Source organism: Falco rusticolus, chromosome 4 (genome assembly GCF_015220075.1).
Source record: "Falco rusticolus isolate bFalRus1 chromosome 4, bFalRus1.pri, whole genome shotgun sequence".
Classification (NCBI taxonomy): domain Eukaryota; kingdom Metazoa; phylum Chordata; class Aves; order Falconiformes; family Falconidae; genus Falco; species Falco rusticolus.
The window spans coordinates 68,222,436-68,241,746 of NC_051190.1; the positions used below are offsets into that span (position 1 = coordinate 68,222,436).

At 42.5% G+C, this 19,311-nt stretch overlaps 1 protein-coding gene across 3 annotated transcripts in view; it reads left to right on the forward strand.

Annotated features, from left to right (window-relative positions):
• The window catches only part of MKX (mohawk homeobox), a 48,856-nt gene that overhangs the window by 16,980 nt on the left and 12,565 nt on the right, over positions 1–19,311 (forward strand). The gene's annotated exons all lie outside the window — the stretch shown is intronic.

Below are 19,311 nucleotides of genomic sequence, written 5' to 3' on the forward strand. Positions count from 1 at the left end.
GGAATGTCAAGTACAGTATTAAATGCACACAGCAGCATAACTGCAATTTGAAGGTTACACAGCTAAGATCATATTTCTGCAGGAATTTTATTATTACATGACCTGATTCGTCAACACTGAAATAGCATGGAATTGAGAACCGAGGAGAGGATTGCATTTAATTTGCTGTTCTGTTGTTTTTTTCTAAAGAACGATTAAAAGGAAACGGCTTTACTATAGGGACAGTGTCAGGTTTAATATACCAGATGTGATAGCCCAAACTTGAGAATTTTAAAGATCCTGCCCACGCCCAGCTAGTTAAGTTGGTTGTTCTCTTTTTGCATTTCTTTCTGTTTGAACAGCAAAAATCAAATAACTTGTTTTTTAATTCCCTTTAGTTTCTCAGTATTTGAGCTGCAAGGGGAATGGGTCAGGATTATTTCCACATGACCCTGGAAAACAGTGCTTCATCAAAACTGAATCTTTTTTGTGGAAAGGTAGCAGTTTCAACCTCTTAGGTGGGGGAATGGAGGAAGAGAGCACTGGGTGGGCTGGGAGCAATGACGGTGCTGGGGGCAGAGCATCCTCCCAGAAGCCTGGGCACCCAGGGGCTGCCAGCGGGCAGGAGAGGTCTTTGCCTGGAGGACAGGAGGGGAAGCGGCATTCCTGGCAGTGTTAGCTTTTCTGAGCCATTTCTCTCTGCTCCCTGCTTTTAATAGCCAGTTTTGGGGGAAAAGAGAGTACTTGTTTTCTCACAGGTGCTGCATGCAAACACTATGCATCCTTGTTTTATCTGTTTTCAAATGCAAATGGCTATGAATGTTTTGGGCTTTTTTGTTTTGTTTTTTTTTAACACAAAATATTTAAGATTCTGGAGATTGGGTGATGTGCGGGTAGGATGTGCTTCTAATAGCAGCATGTACGTGGATATAATTCAGGTATAATTGCCCTGGAGACCTCATGGAGCAGAGGAGGTGCGTGTGCACCTCTGCTGGTTTTGCTTCTGTTGATGTCATGGTAAATTTTCTGCGTACTTCAGTAAAAACTGGCTCGAGGCAGTTGTTTGGCCACAGAGGATTTTCTTCAAGTCAGCTTGCTTCAGGGCAGCACGTCTCAGGCCTCCTGACAGCTTTATCGTCACAGAGAATGAGATGTTCTTGCATGAATTATTTGAAATGGAAAAGATGACAACATCTGACCAAAAAATCAGAGACACCAAAAAAAATCAGGGGATCAGCCATGTTTCCATGGCCACAGGTTGCTACTGCCCATGCTGGTGTAGCAGCCTGCCTCCGTTTCTCTGAGACCATTAAAATTTCCCCAATGCAAATATTCGCAGCAGCGGCCAAAAAAGCAGCAGACCCCTGCACTTGCCCAAGACCTCTCTCAGACACAGCAGGAAAAATGTATGGTGCTGTCACCAATGGCTAACAACTATATATTTTAATACTCCTCTTTAGAGTCTGCCAGTTCTCCAGGCCTCAGCGAGCTGTTCCCTGGCAAGCCTTGGGCCTCATTCATTTAGCAAAGGTGTGTGTTCAAAAAGAAAGTAATGTTTATCCACGTTTTTCTATTGTTCAGAACGTCTTCAGAATTATGCTCAGTCTTAAAATCTGGGGCCAGCCCAAATGTGAATGTTTCAGGAAATTATGTGCATGGAAAAGCACATGATCGTAAATCAGACTGTTTTCCAGTTTTAGCTGTAGACTGCATGGCTAGTAATGAATATAATAGGGAAATTAGTAAGAAAATTAGCAGTTAATTTAAGGAGTATTTAAAGAGTGTGTGAAACTACAGCTTGGGAAAACTGATTTAGTGAAATGGATGGGATTCCTTCTCCCCTTCCACTGCCTGAGCAGGATTTTCCCCAGTAGCCAAATTTCTGTGCAGGTCTCTTACAGCAGAAATGGTAGGCTTCCATGCTGCCTTACACCAGTGTCAGCTGCCATGGCTTTTGCACTGATTCAGGGGATCCTCAGCCTTGCAAATGCCAGCCAGCTGCAGCCACTGCTACTGTGAGCAGTTGTGTGTGTTGCAAAAGGAAGCACTACTCAAACTAGGAGAGCAGAAGGGGGCTCAGGGGGGAGATAATGAGATGAGACAATAGGGAATTGCAGCAGCCCAAACAGAGAAGCAGAAAGCCCTGGGCACTGCAGCCCTGGTGCCACAGCCAGGGATGGCGAGGTGCAGCATTGGGCAGGAGAGTAGGTGTGCATCCCTTGGGTTGTCTCTGTAGCCTGGCCACCCTGTGCTGCGTTGACATGCATGCAGAAGGGCCCTGCCACTGCAGCTTGCCCCTAATATGCTTCTGGGGGCACAGAGGAGGGTATGTCTGCTCTCTCTCCCACCCGGGGAACACGGCAGCAAAATGTGATTATCAGCTTGTGCCAGAAAGGGGATGTAGGCCAATGAACATGAAAAATATGGCACAATTTTAAACATGGAAGAGAGAAAAGGAGGAACAAAACAGAAGAGGAGTGTTTGCAAAGACAGAAAGGCAGAGATGCGTGCTGTCAGCCCATCAGGAGTGGCTTTGAAATCACACACTTAACTTTCTTTATCACTGATTGGAAAGTATTTTTGAGTGCAGAGCCGTGGCTGGAGGCAGATCGCCCTGGTGCTGGGTTGTGAGCAAGACTTGTGCAGGCTCTGATGCCAAAATGTGCCCATTCTGCTCCTCAGGGCTCATGCTGGCTCTGCCCCAGCACCAGGACAACTACCCGTGGCACCTGCGTGGAGAAGAAAGAGAAATTACTGGGACTAAACCCTTCCTTTTTGTCCAGTGAATTACTTTTACATATGAAATCTATCATCTCCTTCATGAATAACTGCTGTCTTTGGTCACACTTATTAACACACTATTCTGTGTGCCATGCAGCAGAGTGTGAGCAGGAGGGGATGGGGTGCAGGAAAGTCGGTGCAGGTGGGATGGAGTAGTAGCAGGAGGGGGACGAGGGCTGGACTTCTCACTGTCTGGGGCAGTAAATTTCAAGGAATGGTGAGCCCATAAAAGTTTCACTTTTTTCTGGAGAAACATCTGAATTGAAACTTCATACCTAGTGTGGGGTTCCCACGTGTCCCAGCCTCCTTCCGCTGCTGGGGAGAAATAACGTGACTTTGTGTAACATCCTGGTAGATTCTTCTTGTAGCGCACTGTCCCCTGCACAGTGTTACAGTGCTGCTGTTCATGTTGCTGTAGTTAAGGCTGTGTCTGTGTTTCCATTAGAACCTTTTTAATCCGCAAATTTATGACCCAGCTGTAAAAATTCAATCCAGACTGAAACTTGGCATGGGCAGTGTTCGTTCTCCCATCTGTGGAAGGGATTTAAGCAGGTACATCCCAGTAATAACCATCCGAGTTAGGCTTGTAAATTTGGAGCATGGTGACTGCTGAATAAAACTGTGAGCTTCTCAGTCATCCTGGAGCTTGAAATATTTTATGCCCATGGTGAGACTATTGAAAAGCAGCTTGTTTGTATTCAGTCATACAGCTGTATATAAAGAAAATGTTTGGGGGTTTTCTGCATTTGTTTATATGCACAAGTGCATGCATTTTCCTTACCGTGGAAATATTCTGATGTGGGTGGCTAATGCTTGAAACCTGCAGGGTCTTGCTCCAAAGCAAGGTTTGATCACTCCCAGGTAGTGTAAGAAATTGTATTCATGCAGGTGTGAACAGGACGATTTATCTATTGATCGTAATAGAAAAAAAACGGGGGTATAAAAAGACCAGATTGTTTTCTTTTGAGTAGGATTTTTGATTGGATTATTCTTAAAGTATCTTCAAAACCGATTCAGGATTGAACTGCAAAATTACTTTATTCACCATCACTTCCTCCCATTTTGATTTTCTTTTCTAAAAAGCTACACACTGAACGTGCCTGACCAGATAGACAAGTAATCTTATCTGATCCAGCAAATCCTATTTCCCTTTGCAGGTTTGTGGTTTTTGAAAGTCATTCTATAATTTAAAAAACTCCTTTATGTGTTTAACTGAAATTTTTTAGATCATTTGTCCATAATGTGAATACCAGAAACATAATGATGAAAGCAGTTTAGCGAGACCAGACTTCTGATCTTCCATGTGTATTCATGGAGAAGCTTTCGGGAGGGTTTTGGCACAATCTGAGAAGTGGATTGAAGGGGTCTCTACACTGACTAGCGTTAGGCTGCGGATGAGTTTATACCCAGTATTTGGAAAATATGGGGAGCTTGTGGGTTTTGTTTGTGTATGATATTTTTGCCATCTTGATGGAGGAAAGTGAATGCTCGTAAAAACACCTGTTCCAGAAAAACATATCTCAACTTCATCTGTGAAGTTCAATTTCTAATTATCTAAAACCAGAAGAGCAGAGCTGGATTCAGTTTTATTTAATCCACTTCACTCCAAACCTAAAAATTTGGGTATGAGATACAAGGGGTAGATGTGGAAATTATCAGTGATTACTAAAGACAGTTTGGGGTCTTTTATGCTTTATGGCATTACATTGGCATCAGATAGACACTTCAGATCTGTTAAAGGAGAAATATGTCCTAACAGTCAAAGCACGCAGAAGGCTTGTAGGCTTGTATAATATAAATGAGTTTTATTGAGCTACAAAAAAAAAAAAAAAAAAAAAAAAAAAGAGAGAAAAAAGAAAAAAAAAGAAAAAAAAAGAGCAGGAGTTCAAAGCAGGAAAGTAAGTTGGAGAAGTAAACTGCATTGTAGAAAATCTGGAAAAAGTAAAAACAATTCAAACAGAAAGGGATCAGATAAACAGCTAAAGCTGGAACAGCTGAAAAGGAACACACAAAAATAGGTAAAGTGAAATTCCAACGAGCCATGAAATGTGTTTTCCTTAATTTTTCACAGTGGCCTTGAAACCTGATGTTGGAGACTCTATCTCTGTTCTTTCACTGATGGCCAGAAGTTGAGGTTATGATGACCAGATCGTTTGGTATGGCACTGACATTTCAAGTTAAAAGGGATTGCCAAGACTCTCAGTTATGACACTGAAATATACCGCTATTTCTAGGGCCAATTTTCAGTCCCTCCCTCATGCCTCCACATTGATTTAGGCAACAGATGCATGAAAAGCAAAGCAACATTCAAAATAATCCCTTAGCTGAAGCTGGGGGAAGGCTGGCTAGTGGGCTGTAGCCAAAATTCCTTAAATGTTACAATGTTTTACATTTCTAAATGTAAAAACTTTCTTTCCAATGTGAGGTACCAGCCAAATGTCTTAGTTACGGTATCTCGGAGTAAAAACTGGCGTATGGCCTTGTGGTCATTTGTGGGTATTGACAGATTTACACCGTTGAAGATCAAGTTAAATGTTGTCGGTTTCTCCATCTCCCCTTTACTTTGTCAGGCTTCTTTTTTTTTTTTTTTTTTTTTTTTTTTTCTTCTCTCAGTTACTATTTGTCAACTTAAATCCAGTTTGCTGGAAAAATGAAGGCTCTGCACGACCTGGCTCTTCAGGAGCAAATTGCCTCAAATTCTTTCTGCTAGCCAAGGTATTTTGTAATGCATTGCAAAACAGCAGCAGGATTGCTCTCCTTCGCACTAGATGTACTTTGTGGGCTAGACACTGTGGGCAGTTTTAATGAGATCTTGGTGTGCTGGAGAATTTCTCTCGGCTGTTGACTTCAGGGAAACTTTCATCCCAGGTCCTTGCTCTTCTAATTGCTCTTCCCACCCCAAGGAGCAGAATCTGCCTCTGCCCTGTTGTGGGCTAAGCCATGGGGAGCCTGGGCTGGTGGCTGCTCGGGGGGCAGGTCCTGGAGCTGGTGTGCAAATTAAACAGTCTGCTCCTGACATGGCAGCTCTGCACAGGAGAGGCGGTGGGTTGCCTGTTACACAAACACACTAAAATGCATTGTGCGACTTTTCTCCCTCTCATGCTGTCTAGCTGGTGTAGCTGTTGGTTACTACATCGCTAATTCATTTCCCCAAGATCATCTTCAAATAGGAGTTTCCTCCAGGAGGTGACGGCCTTTGTTCCTTGATCAGGGAAAGCCCAGGGTAGCTGTAGCACTGTTTGTGCTGGCAGTGACAGCAGTGTCTGTCACAGCCCAGAGCCCCGTGTAGCCTGTGAGACTAATCTCAGCAGGGGGACCATGGGTGCTGGGTGAAGTCTGGGGTCCTTCCTTGACCACAATATTAGAATTGCAGTTGTTATGGGCTTCTAAGTACTGAACCTCAGTAGTATGTTTAGTTTAGCATGAATGTTTAGAGACATTTACTGAAGTGGGAAGAACTCTGTCTCTCTGCACCCCCCCCCCACCCCTGCCCCACCCCCCACCCCCGTTCCTTGGTGCTCTGTTACCTATATATCATCTATTATGATGATATCTGTGGAATTCAAGCCTGCTGCCTTGCTGTTTTGCTGTGCTTACTCCTTCAGCTCAGAGTTGTGCAGTAGTTCACTGTGGCAGTGAACTTTGAAAAGATAAAAGGAAAGACGCTCCCAACTGTGTTATCCACAAATGATGAGCTATCTCCCTTTCAAATCCCAGACCTCACTGAGGTGCTTGCTCCAGCTTGCCCAGCAAAGTCCAAAATCCTATTCTCTGAGGTCAGCAGAGAAGAACGGGACTGATCTGCAAGTATCAATCCCTGTGATCCTTTGTTTTATGCAAAGGCCTTAACAGTTGCTTAAACATCTTAAATGAATAAAAATGTCAGGTGTTTATGTAAACCTGTTTCCTTTTCAGTACTGCCTCCCAGCATTTTTGCTGATGTTTTCACTCCTCGTCTAGTAAGACTGTGAGCGGTAATTTCTCCTGCCTACAAGTGCACATAAGCATTAATTTGTGTTTGTTACATTTGCTGTGGATCTATATAGGGAAGAAGTCATTAATATTTCTCAGTCCTCTATCCTTAACTCACAGATTCACATCCCTGATTCTCTGCCCTCCTGTTTCAAAAGGGGCTAATAATTACATCTGATGTCTGACTCAAAGTGCCTTTAGTTTCACCTGATAACTGATAGACAGGCACTCAGATATGTTTTAAAACCAAGCCTTTAGAAGTGCTTTATGTTGGACAAAGCAAGAATCCAGTGTGCCAAGATCTGGTCTGTTTTTTGAGTGTTTTGGCCCCAAAGCACACTACATGGTTTGACACACAATGTTCATGTGTTTGCAAAGCTTTCCAAACTTCATTTGGTGAACTGCAGCTGCTTTCAGTGGGATCTTTGCTCACAGATCAAAGACTGTGACCCCCGGAGAATGTAAATGCTCATATTTGGGTACTGCTCTTCCTTCATTCCTTGAACAAAATAGGAAAAATAAAGGCTGAGCCTTTATTCAGCACCATGGTACTGCTGCACTTGCTGAGGTTTGAGGAGCTCTGTCATCTCTCTGCGGGTGTTGTGACTGCTTGGAGACACCCCTTCCCTGCCCAGAGCAGCAGCAACACCCACCCCAGTGTAAGCCCACCAAAACCCTCTCCTGCCTCATGGCCATGTCCTTTTTCCATCCCGTCCCAACAGCCTCCAGGTAGCTGCTCCATGCTCCCCACAGGACCAAAAAACCTTTAACAGGGAGTGTGGGACATGGCTTTGCTGGGGCAGACTTGGCACGAGGTGCCAGCTCCTGCCCACCCTCACCCAGGGAGAGCCTGTGTCCCACCACCGAACACCTCCTGCATATGGAAAACCAGCTTGTGGCCCCAGCTGGGGGCAGGAGGTCTCGGCAAAAAGCCACGTTGAGCTGGGCGAAGGGCAGCAGAGGAGGGTTGGAACAAGGTGTCTGAAGGGGGTAGTGGGGAGAGGTGGGTTTGCGCTGCCCCTTGAAGTGTGAGGGACATGCACGCCATAGGTTACCTGATAACAGGGCTCACCTGCATCCTTGGCAAGCTCTGTTTCATCTGAGGGTTTTGGTCTCTTGGCCTCTGCATATCTTTACAGCTGGAATATGGGTTTAGGGAAGTCAAATGCCCTGAGATGACAGATGCAGGGTAACTGTTTGTAGAGGAGAGGAGGAGGGAGAAAATCAACGAATTCATGTGATATATTGTATGTCATCTGTACGTGACACTCTGAAACCTTCAAATGCTTAAACTAAAGACCTAAATATAATTTAGTTAGTAAAAATATACCTTAGTTATAATAAAATGATAATAGTGGAACTTGGCAACAGAGCAGCTAATAAATACTACACTTCTGAAATGTGCCTGGGATCCAAGTACGTACTCTTTTACTGTGTAGTTAAAGCATGTGGCAGGACATGCTAAACCAAGATTTTCTTTTTGTCTTTCCAGTGGAAAACTAAAGTTCTTTGTTTAAGTGAAGTCTGTTGGGAATTTTTCTTAAGTAAAACAAGGAGCTAAAGAATTCCATTTCTTTTTGCCAATTTTTTTTTCTCCTTCAAGCCAAATTATCGATTAATGGGGCATTAAATATCAAATACTGCCTAGTTATAGTCTTACCCTTTTTTATTTAGGCACCTTAAATACTTTGTTGTTGGTGCTTCAAACACAGCTGAATTAAAAGATGAGGCAATTACCGGGAAAATTCTAACCCTTTTGGGCCTTATAAAAATAAAGGTCAGTAATCTGAAAGCCATTAGATTTGCACACTTAACCCTATTTCTGATTTTTTAAAAGAAAAAAGTATCTGTGCTCCTTTAAGATCTTCTTCTTTCTGAGCTTCATTCTTTGCCTTCCTCATTAGCTGTCTCCATTTCGGTACCCTATCGTTTTGCCAGCAGAGCAGCCAAGTGAATGCTTGACCATATTTTTGTCTGGCTCTAGCAAAACCGTGATCTGACAATAGAATACTTTTCTCTGGGTTTTCCTTCTTCCCCTGGGGAACCATACTTCAAGGGCAACCTGCTTGTCCAGCATATGAACATGTGGAAAATCCACTGCTATGCACTAATGATTTTCAGATGGGCAATTGTTGCTGAAAATCATCCCAAGAGCAGCAGCTTCTCCATTGTAGCACCTAACCACTTTGGGATCACATTGCTCGTAGCTGATCTGGAACAAACCCTTTGCACTTATCTACAGGGTGGTGACATTTGCTGCATCACACGTATGTAGCACCAAAATTTAGGGAGAAGGGAGGGAAAAGTTGCAGTTGTGGTTCTTTTTTGGCCATTGCAATGTGCATCAAAATCTGATGCTTATTTTAGCTTGAAAGTATAAGGGTAGGAAAAAGTTGAACTATGCCAAAAATCCACGACAGCAAGGCAGAAGCTCCCTAAATATTGTTCACAAATTAATCGCTTTCAAACTTTTGTTTTAAATATTTACGAGGAGACTTGTCACATGCTGGGAGAGAGAAGAACGAGTTTTAAATTTAAAATCATTTCTATTACTGTTCTTCTCAAAATATGCATTCTTTTTAAACAACTTTCACTTTTAATCTGTAATTAAAGCCGACGTTTTCTTTTAATTTTAAAAGCTTGTCCTTGGACTAAAATAACATGGAACATTTTTAAACATTGATCCAAGCTGCTGTAGATACATTTTATTTAAACCACAGAGCCTGCAGTTGGATTCCTCGCCTTGCCAGATCGGCTACGAACTGTAAGTGTGGCAGTAGTGACTGCGGAGTCCTGGATGCTGTGCTACCAGCAAGCAGGGTTGTTTTTCTGGAGTTGTTCCTACCTTTGGGCCCTATTCATGAATGACTTAATCTCTGTGTATGATCAAATGTTGTGCAAGTTACTGTGCACAGAAAAATCAAGGAATGCTTCTCTTCCCCACGTTCCTTACATGGAATTGCTGTGCCTGCCCGGCAAGCAGCTGGAGAATGGTAAGGGTGGGAAGTGAGCAGCAGCAAACACACACACGCACACCAGAAGCAATATAAAAGAAGTGAGACAAAGAAATCAGAAAATATTTTGAAGGATTGGGTGCGCAAGTGGGATTGGGCTGTGGATAGGCAGCTGTAGCTTGCCCAGGCAGCACCAGCTGGAAGGGGGAAGCCAGGCTTTCAGATGGGAGGGTGTTACGGGGGCGTTACGTTCACCATGAAAAACAGAAGTGTTCCCCAGTATTTTCTCTGCAGCAGTGGCTTTAAACATGAATTCCAGTGCATGTTTCTAGTAGCTTGTTTCGTCTTGGAAAGCAAGCAGATGTCAAGAAGTTCAGGGAATCAGGGCTTCTTATCCTCTTGACCTAATTGCTTATGTGGTGTAATTCTGTCCACTCACAGGATGTTAAACCACTGCACTTGAAGCCAAGACAGAGATTTTTGTTAGCTGTGATATTAATTACACGATGCATGCCATACAAGGAACTTTTCTTGTGATGTTTTGGTATTTTCTTAGAGATCCATCAGAATCGGAGATCTGTTCAGGGGGTGAAGCAGAGTGCAGCTGTCTCCATATTTACACAGACCTCTTCCTTAGTCTTTTAAGTTTCAACAAAGTTTTTGCCTGTGTTTAGGTGTCATTCTTAGTTCAGGGCAAGGAAAGGACTTACATTATCTAAAGTGTTTTTCTCATCACCAACACCCGGTGGCCACTGCATGAAATTCTGTCTGTCTCTCCATGCCTTGGTGTGGGGACGGGTCACTCTTAGCAGGACTCCTGTGCCAAACAGTGACTGGTGGCAAATGGGGAATAACTTGACTCAAGCACTGAACTCCTCCAGCTGTCAATGGGAGTTACACTTGTTTGTCCAGGACAGTGACTGGAATAGTCATTTAGCTCTTTTTGAGACACTTTCCATCCCTTTAGTACTGACAATGGGCTTAAAAGATGTACCTCACTTTTCGGGGGGGCTATGGCTGGAGTGTCAATTTAACTCCAGGAGGCAAAAGATAGAAGAAAGGATGGGGAACGAAGGGAAAAAGCAAAACTGACAGCCAGGAAATAAATACAGGTGGGAAAATAAAGAACAGAAACTTTTGGAAGATGGTAAAGAGAGGAGAGTGCTGGGAGAGGGCGAGGAAGGGGGTATGCAGAGATGAGGACAGGAACAAAAAGGAAAAGGAAAGGGGAGGGCAATGGAGGGGAAGGAAGAGGAAAGAAAAGACATCAAAGGGATGAGGTAAGAAGAGAAAGTACTGGGGAAGCACATATGATGGAAATACTGGTAGGAACCTGGAGTGCAACGAGGAAGGGCTCTAGATTAGAGAAGCATAGGAGATACTAGCAAGCGAGAAGTTTGACATTTTTCTTTTCAAAGTGTTTGAGAAACAAGGGTAGATAAGTTTTAAGATACTGCCATTCTTCTTGGAAGGCAGGTTTGAATCTAATTACTATGTCTTGGCATTTTTTTCCACGTTACACTGTGTAAGAGCAAATACACTTCTAGGAAAGGGTATAACCTTGCTTACAATACAAAGCAAATTAATCCAAACCATTGCTCACAACTCGGGGAAAAAACCCAGAATTTAGGCTGGGACTGGGAAATGCTCTCGTTCTGATGGCAGTGGTGGTAGTGGTGGGGCTGTCTGTTTTAGGGGCGTGGTTATGAATTTCCCAGTTTCCCAGTGCATCCACAATCCTTGACTAAGCTGGACACAAAAGTATAGAAGACTTTTCATACCTTGGCTTAATCACACCCAAACGAGAGTTTGGCGAATCCCACCAAGACCTGTTTTGAAAACTATTAAGTAGTTTTCAGGCTACTGTAAGACAGTTTGGCCAAGTATGGAGGCTTCTTGGACCCTATGTTCCTGAAAGTTTGAACTTATCCCAAGTCTACCCCTTTCTGTAAATTTTTCAGATCAGGTATTCAGTTTGAAAATTTTTCAAGTCACCATCTATAAGTTGCAGGCAGAAAATTTTCATAACCTATTGCATAGCTGGCTGAGGACAATGTCTTTGTGCTCCTCTGAGATCAGCATCGGTTAGCAGCGTAGAAAGGACATCACTCAGGATGGAACGATAGTTTGATCCTGCACAGCAAATCATGCATTCCTATATAGTTCATGATATATATGAACCTAAAATATGTCATGCCAAATCAGATTATACATACAATTTTCGAGTTCAGCGAAAGGTTTTGTTTCTTTTTCCCCCATCATTTTTTAAAGAAACAGAATTTATCTGAATTAAAAACATGATTGGTGATGACGAGTGGGTGGTTCTATTTACCCTGCCACATTATATAGTACCACTTTTACTCCTTGTTTGGATAGCAGTCACAAGACCCAGATATCAAGCTGTGAAAGTATTTTTCTTGCAGCAGCCTTTCTTTTTTTGGCAGGCAGTGGCTTTGGAGATGCCTTGCGTTTTGTCATGTGATTGGACTGCTGATGAGGTTTCTGTGCTGCCTCCTTTTCCTGGATTCCATCTGAATTAACTCTTCTTTGGGTCACGATCTTTAGCGCACTTCTGAATGAGTGGGCCTTTGCACTGTAGTGTAATGAGCTCCTAATGCTCAGTTCCTGTAAGGAAACAGCCCGTAAAGAAGGAATTCGCTGTGTTTGTTCCACGTGACAGAAATCTGTTTTCTGTACCTCCGGCTGTCAACATCGAAAACACATTCCTTCTTCACAGTAATATTCCATCCTAAAAAAAGGGAAAATGAGGGGAAATTACTAGTATATAATCGTTCCATCTAAAAACTTTCAGCTTAGTCTTGTAAACGCATAAACTAGTTCTTTGTAAACAAATGTGTTAATTTTCTTTAAACTGAACATTTAGATGTCAAAGATAGAGAAGCTCAATATGTCAAACATATGGTTCTTATTGCATCAGAGGCTTTCTTAATTTTGGTATTCTAATTGAAAAGACATGCTATCTTTCTAATTGAAAGCATGCTAACTTCAAGAGAAACTAAACTATCTGACTCTGTCGGGTCTACGTTTTATTCTTACATCTATCACCGCATTCTGGAAACATTTTCCACTTTAAATGTACAGCAGTAACAATATCCCTTATGGACTTTCAGTTGCCCTCAGTGCTTGACGTGGAGGCATGGTTTGGGGTGGCGGATGCTGGGGAGCTGACAGGGGCTTAAAGGGGAGAGAATCAGGAAGAGTCATCAGGGAAAGAATGGGAGTAGGGACTATAATTTATTCATAAGTTTTTGCCTTATTCCTGGACAATTTATAATACAGAATGCCCTAGGCTACGTAATACCTTTAACTGGACAAAATTTCTATCCACATTGGAGAAATACTGCAGGTCTGCCTTAAAATATAAGCTATTTTATAAAGGTCATGAAACAACTACCTGTCTCGGTTAAAGCAAAATTTCAGTTTGGCATCCAATATATATTCATTTTCCTCCTACACATAATAGGCAGAAAACTATTAACTTTACATCGGAAATAGGAACATTTGAAATAAAAAACACATTATTATCTCAGGCACTGCCATTAGGCTTTCCGCTAGTGCGGGCTTTAACTGCAGGTGCATGCTCTGCAGAGAGCTGAGCAGTGTACGTGTGCTTGCGGATTTTGATGGGGTGGGATGTCTTGTGGAGCTGAGTTAGAGCCCCCTCTCAGCAGCACCCTGAGCCCTTTGCAGCGCAGGTGCTGGGCTCTGACCTGCTGCACTGAGTGCACCAGCTGTGCCACTGGCTTTGGTCTGAATACTGTACAAATCCATCTTTCCTAATCATACAGAAAATTTAACAATACGTTACCTTTTTTTAATCCACTAACATGGACAATAGAAAGTCCACAAAGGTCACTGAGGCAAATTTATTTATTAAATGGAAATACTTGGGTCCAAAAAACATTATGAATCATTTTGGTGTTTCAAGTTCAGGATGCAGAGTAAATTATTCCAAAAATAATGGTAGCCAAATGTCATTCCCTCCAAACATTTGTGTAATATCTATTTATCTGTGGGCAGATGACTCCTATGTATAATCAGAGGCAGACTTTTGTCAAATTGAGACTAAGTAAACACAGCTGAACACAAGCAAGTTGGACTACAATTTTCAGTTTTGCCAGCACTGTTATGACCTTGAAAATGAGCGTTTCTTCAGAGCCATCTGCTTTCAATACGGGAGGATTTTTAGTGTTTCGAATTAACAAGTGTTGATTGGAAATTTGTTCTGTTTAATTTTAGGTTTTTTTTTTGTCCGCATAAATGAAAAGTGTGTCTTTGCCCGAAGGAGGGCATCCTTTCTGCTGCTTAGAAAGTAGGAATGTTTTGTAAAGGAACGTTTCTTGCACGTATCTATGAGAACAGGAACAACAGTTTGAGAAAGAGCTGTGAACTCATCTGAAGCTTCATTATATGAGAGAAAATTTTCTGTTGTTTTCTTGAGCTATAATTTTTTTGTTATTGTTGTTGTTGTTATTATTATTATTAAATGTGCTGTGCAAGTAAACGTAGCATTTAAGAAGTAGATTTTACACCACTACATATCTAGATACTATTTTCATCATCCTTTGAAAAGTAGTACTTCTATTTATAAATTTTGACCTTTTTTCCAAAACAGTCTCCTACTAAACATTTTCAACAGATCTTGTTTTCCTCTGAGACACAAAAAGAAACTAGTCTGATTTTATTGACAAACAGGAGTACAATTTAAACGTGCTTTAATATGAAATTTTTCTGCTTTTACATTACCAATAATTTAAAAAGAAAACATTTTGCTCCCTTGATTTTAAAGGGCACAGCATTTGGAGTCTGGAGGAGGCTTTGGACAGAAGTCAAATAGGAGTCTTGCTCAAAACTTGGTCTTTCAGTAATTACAACAAGTGAGTCTCATCCATTGCCAATCTCTGTTTCAAGGTGCTTCTTTCAAAGGGATACTTTTTTCTATTTAAGTGCTGTATACAAACCCAGCTTATGCACCAAATTCAGGGGTAGACATGTGTGCACCGCATTGTGGCCAGGGGAAACCTTCCCACAGTCCTTGTGCCTCATATCCACAAGTCATGCTTCCCAGTCTGCCTTTTTTGGGGGCAGTGATTACTATTTTCAAATTTCTAACAAATTTTTACAGTAACAACAGTTTAATGCCAGCAGCCAAGCATACACAGCACCTTGTATTTGATGCGTTTCTACAGTATGGCTTTGACTTTGCAAGCTAAGCACCGTCTCAGCAGGTACTTTTTTTCTCAGCAGGTAGTCTTGGATTTTTTTGAAAGAATGGCAGCAGAAGTCTCTTCTTGCTTCCGTTTTCTTTTCCCCAGTCATAGTAGCAAAAGAAAAATGAGGATGCAGTTGGAAATGGGGAGGAGGTGGAAAAGGAAGAAGATGATAGAAAACAACATGACTGAGAAGCTATTTTAATTGAGAATTGCAAACAATGGATATGCCTGTACATTCCTATACATCCTTATATTTGGTACTGAAATGCAGATTTCAGAAACAAAGCAGGAGACGCTGCTCCAAGGCCTGGCTGAGCAATGCGGCTTCTTAACATTAACCAAATCATCTGGAAAAGGCCTTGATGCTATGATTTTTAGACACTTCGTTGTTTCCCATGGGCAGCTGCCTCTTGGGGACTGGGGGTGCAGGACACTGTTGGCATCCTGCTCCTTGTTTTGTTATTTCTACTTCACCACAAAGGCTAATGAGGCTTGTAAAAATAAAAGTAAAACCAGAATGTGCCAGGTGTCATCTAAGGCCACAAAGTGAGCCTCTGGGTGTTCGGAGGGTGCAAGGCAAGTACTAATTACAAAGCTTGGGACCATCAGGCAGAGCTTGCCTTGAGCTATAAGAGCTTGTGGCAGCTGGCTGTGCTTGAGGTGCCAGAGGAGGGGGAGAGCCTCGATGCAGGCAGGGGCTGGGGGTGTAGCAGCCTTCAGGGCACATGGAGCAGCCCTCTAGATGCTCCTGCCTGAGATGGTAGTCACCTAGGAAGTGCTATCAGAAGAGTATTTTTAAAAAGATATGCTTAACCTGGAGTTGCAGCGGGGGTTGGTGGTGTGTGCCGGCGCCAGCTGTGTCCTGCCTGCAGGCAGGGTCGGCCATTCGCTCAGCTGTGCTCCGGGGGGCTGCTTTTGCCAGTAGCTTGCTAGTTTGTTCATCTGAAGTAAAGTGGTTGGTGGCAGCCGACTAGGTAGGTTGTATGAGGGCTTTGTGTGCCCTGATGAATCTGTACGCTCAAATATAACATTTTCTGGTGGTGCATGGTGTGTTTGGCCACTGTTGCAGGAGGTTGGGGATGAAAGCAGGCGTTGTCCACACATGGGATTTGCTGTGTCTGCTTTGCAGACCCTTTGCAGATCTCCATAAACATCGCAAACTGTGATATAGGCTTTTCTATGGAAAAGCTTTGGCTTACAGGCCAAAGTAAAAACTCTTTCAAAATGAAAGAAAAAAGCTTTTATTGTTTTAAAAGTGGAAACAGAAGTGCTACTAGTAATAGCAGGAGTTAATTAGAGAACATGCAACACTTCAATTCACAGAGCTTAAAGCCATTGTGTGGTAGCTGCCTGGCTTCCATGGCTGCTGAGAGGCTTCCTCTCATCCTCCACCCAAAGGCTCAAAGCCTAGAGTTGGCCTATGTTGGAGGGGTCAAAGGATCTCAGGTTTTTTCATCATAATTTTTCCCCAAAACAGTATGAATGTTGTATAAGTCTGGAACCATGGCTTCCTGTCTCATTGCTTTTCTCTATAGAAGTGGAAATTCAGAATCTTAATTGTTAAAAGGGAGGTGAAGATGCAAGGCTATCTATACAAAATATGTGATTGTTGCAGATGCTGCTTACCCTTAGGAAAACATCTAAGCAAGTCAGGGAAGACACATAAGGAAATTACGGAAGTGTGAGTTACTCTGAAGTAAAGTTAATTTGGTTGCTTCTTGAGCAACAAGTCCACAGCAATTTCCAATTGCATGTGTGTGAGGAATTGCGTTCTGTGAATGCAGATATTTTCTGTATTTTTATGCATATATATGTAGCCCAGTTTTCCCTGATTGCACACCCTGCTGGATGAAGGGGTTTTTTTTGATTTCTGGTAACAGGAGGGAAAGGGTTTTTTTGATTTCTGGTAACAGGAGGGAAAACTGGTTATTTATACACGCTGATAAAGCTTTGGAGTTGTTTTTGATCTACAGATCTTTCAAATTATTCAAAACTCATATTTTTTGAAGTATGTCAGTTGATTTAACCTTAAATACCATATAGCTTTGCCATAAATATGTATGTGTGTTTTAAGTCTGATATAGCAAACTGTTGCAGGAGAGAAGTCACTAACAGAAATCTCGTGACTTCCAGGAGACCATGTATGATCTAATGTAAAATATGTAGTAAATATGACATTATTGCCTTCTGCACCTGTCTTACATATTTTTGAAACACCCTGTCTCTGCACCAACCTGACATTTTTAAACAAACGGTGTTCATCCTATTTGCAGGGAAAATGTTACAAGGGGCTGCTTTAGATACCATTGTGTTTGATCTTGGAGGCTAATAGCCGGCAATGCATTTAGGTTTTAGGGCGCTGCTGTTAGATCATGGTGGCTATTGCAACTTGGGCTACACTGGTCACAGTAGTCAGTACCTTTTGGGGAGAAATAAGTTCAACATTCTGCATAATAGATTTCTCCCCTGTGGTAATAATACATTGTGCTTCAATAATTTGTCATTTTTTGAGCACAGAGGCACAGATTACTTTTTATCACTCGTATTTAAAAGATACATGTTATTACTGTCACAGTTATTGTTGCTACTATTTTGGTGTAGTTGCTCTTTAGGTCCAATTTCCAGTGGCCGGTGTAGCTTTTTGAGGTGAGAACTGTTTGCAGTGATCTCAGAGAATCGGCATCTTCACTCAGAGAAACAGCCTGGGCATATTGCCCGTGGTTTGGATACTCTCTGTTGGAAAGCAAACCTGTTTGGCTTGAAATGTTGTAGTTTAGGGTCCTTTACAGCTCAGCAATTGCATCTTTACGAACAGCTCTTCCTGGGATGAATGGCAGAGGGTTTGAATGTGCTCGTTGTTACGCAACGTGGCCTACCGTTCGAGGAGCCAAATGGAACAGTAATAGTCTCTGCAACCTCATGGAGTGTGTTTTACACAGGCCCCCAAATTCATGCAATTGTGCTGTACCAAGAACTGCAAGCAGTACATCAAGGTCAGGGTGAGCTAGCAAGCCCTGTCACTCCACAACAATCTTTGCTATGGTATAGGTCCGTTAATGTGGTGTAGCATTGCTGGCACGGCTGGGGCAGTATGCGGTGCCATGTGGATACACGATGCCCCCGCTACGTGGTGCACATTGACTCAGGCGTGCCTCAGTGTCTGAGGCCCTGAGTGCTGAGAAGATTGAATTCAGTCCTGTGTTGTTATCAGTTGACGATGCTTCCCTGCTGGTTTCTTGAAAATCACTGTCTCCAAAAGCAGCAGTGTGTGTTGAATAACAACCCCCTTCACATTCAGACACTTCAAGCTTGGGAATGGAGCCAACATTCTTGAAGAATGATTTAGGGGCCAATAAACATCTGCAAAGTCTGTAAGACTGTCAGAAGCAGTAACATTGAAAGTAAAGATCATATCAGTAGCAATTCCACTGTCCTGACAAGGCATTCAGTGCAAATATTTGTTCAGTCATCCTTGCTCTCATTCGAGTTATCACAGACAGTTTCACATGTTTTGCCAAAAGATTCCATCTTCTTCCCCAGAGCTGTTCACATCCAAGGCCTTTGCAATGTTAAATACCGGCCTACTACTGTTTCAGGACCTCCCACACATGCTCCTTTGGAGCGCAGGAGCCTCATCTGTCTTACACAAAGACTCTGCTGTGAAGGGCTCTTACAACATTCAATTAGTGAGCATCTGCCATGTTAAGGTTTTGCTGCTCCTTTAGGATTCAAGCTCAGTTTGGGTGATCTATTACACTGCACCGATCTCCGTGATAGCTAGGATAGTCTTTGAGTTCTTTGAAGTACAGTTCTCCTGAAGAGTCATTGAAATTGCACTGCTCTAGGACTCAAACCGTGTTAAACATGAGATGGTATTTGGAGAGGAAGGAGGTGTTTCTTCTTCAAAACCTATTGGCATATAGGTACATCTTCCTGAATCATTCCAGGTATGCGATTCTTCTGCTCCAAGAGCCTTCTCCCTTTTGCCTGGTTTGCTGCACAGCCTCTCACTCGCTCGATGAATAGGGAAAGTGAAAACACAGCCCTTCTTGAGATACCTCCCAGTTTACTAGAATCTCTGAGGGCCTGTTCAGAAGGTGTCTGGGAATACTTAGGTTTGGGAAGAAATCCTGTAATGGAAATAATAACAGCGCAAGCTGTGGTGAGTGAGAGCATGAAGACTGCAATCACTTCACAAGGGAAAGCAAAGGGAGAGGAACTAAGAACTGTACTCAGAAATAATGCAGTGAAACACTAAAATAATTTGTGTGCAACTGGAGGTGAGAATAATCCACAGGCAGCTATTCCCCCTGTGGCTCCCTCAGCAATGTTTCTTTCTGCTGGTTATTCTGCATATGGTCAGGGGTGTGTGTGACTGCAGCTTTCTGTGT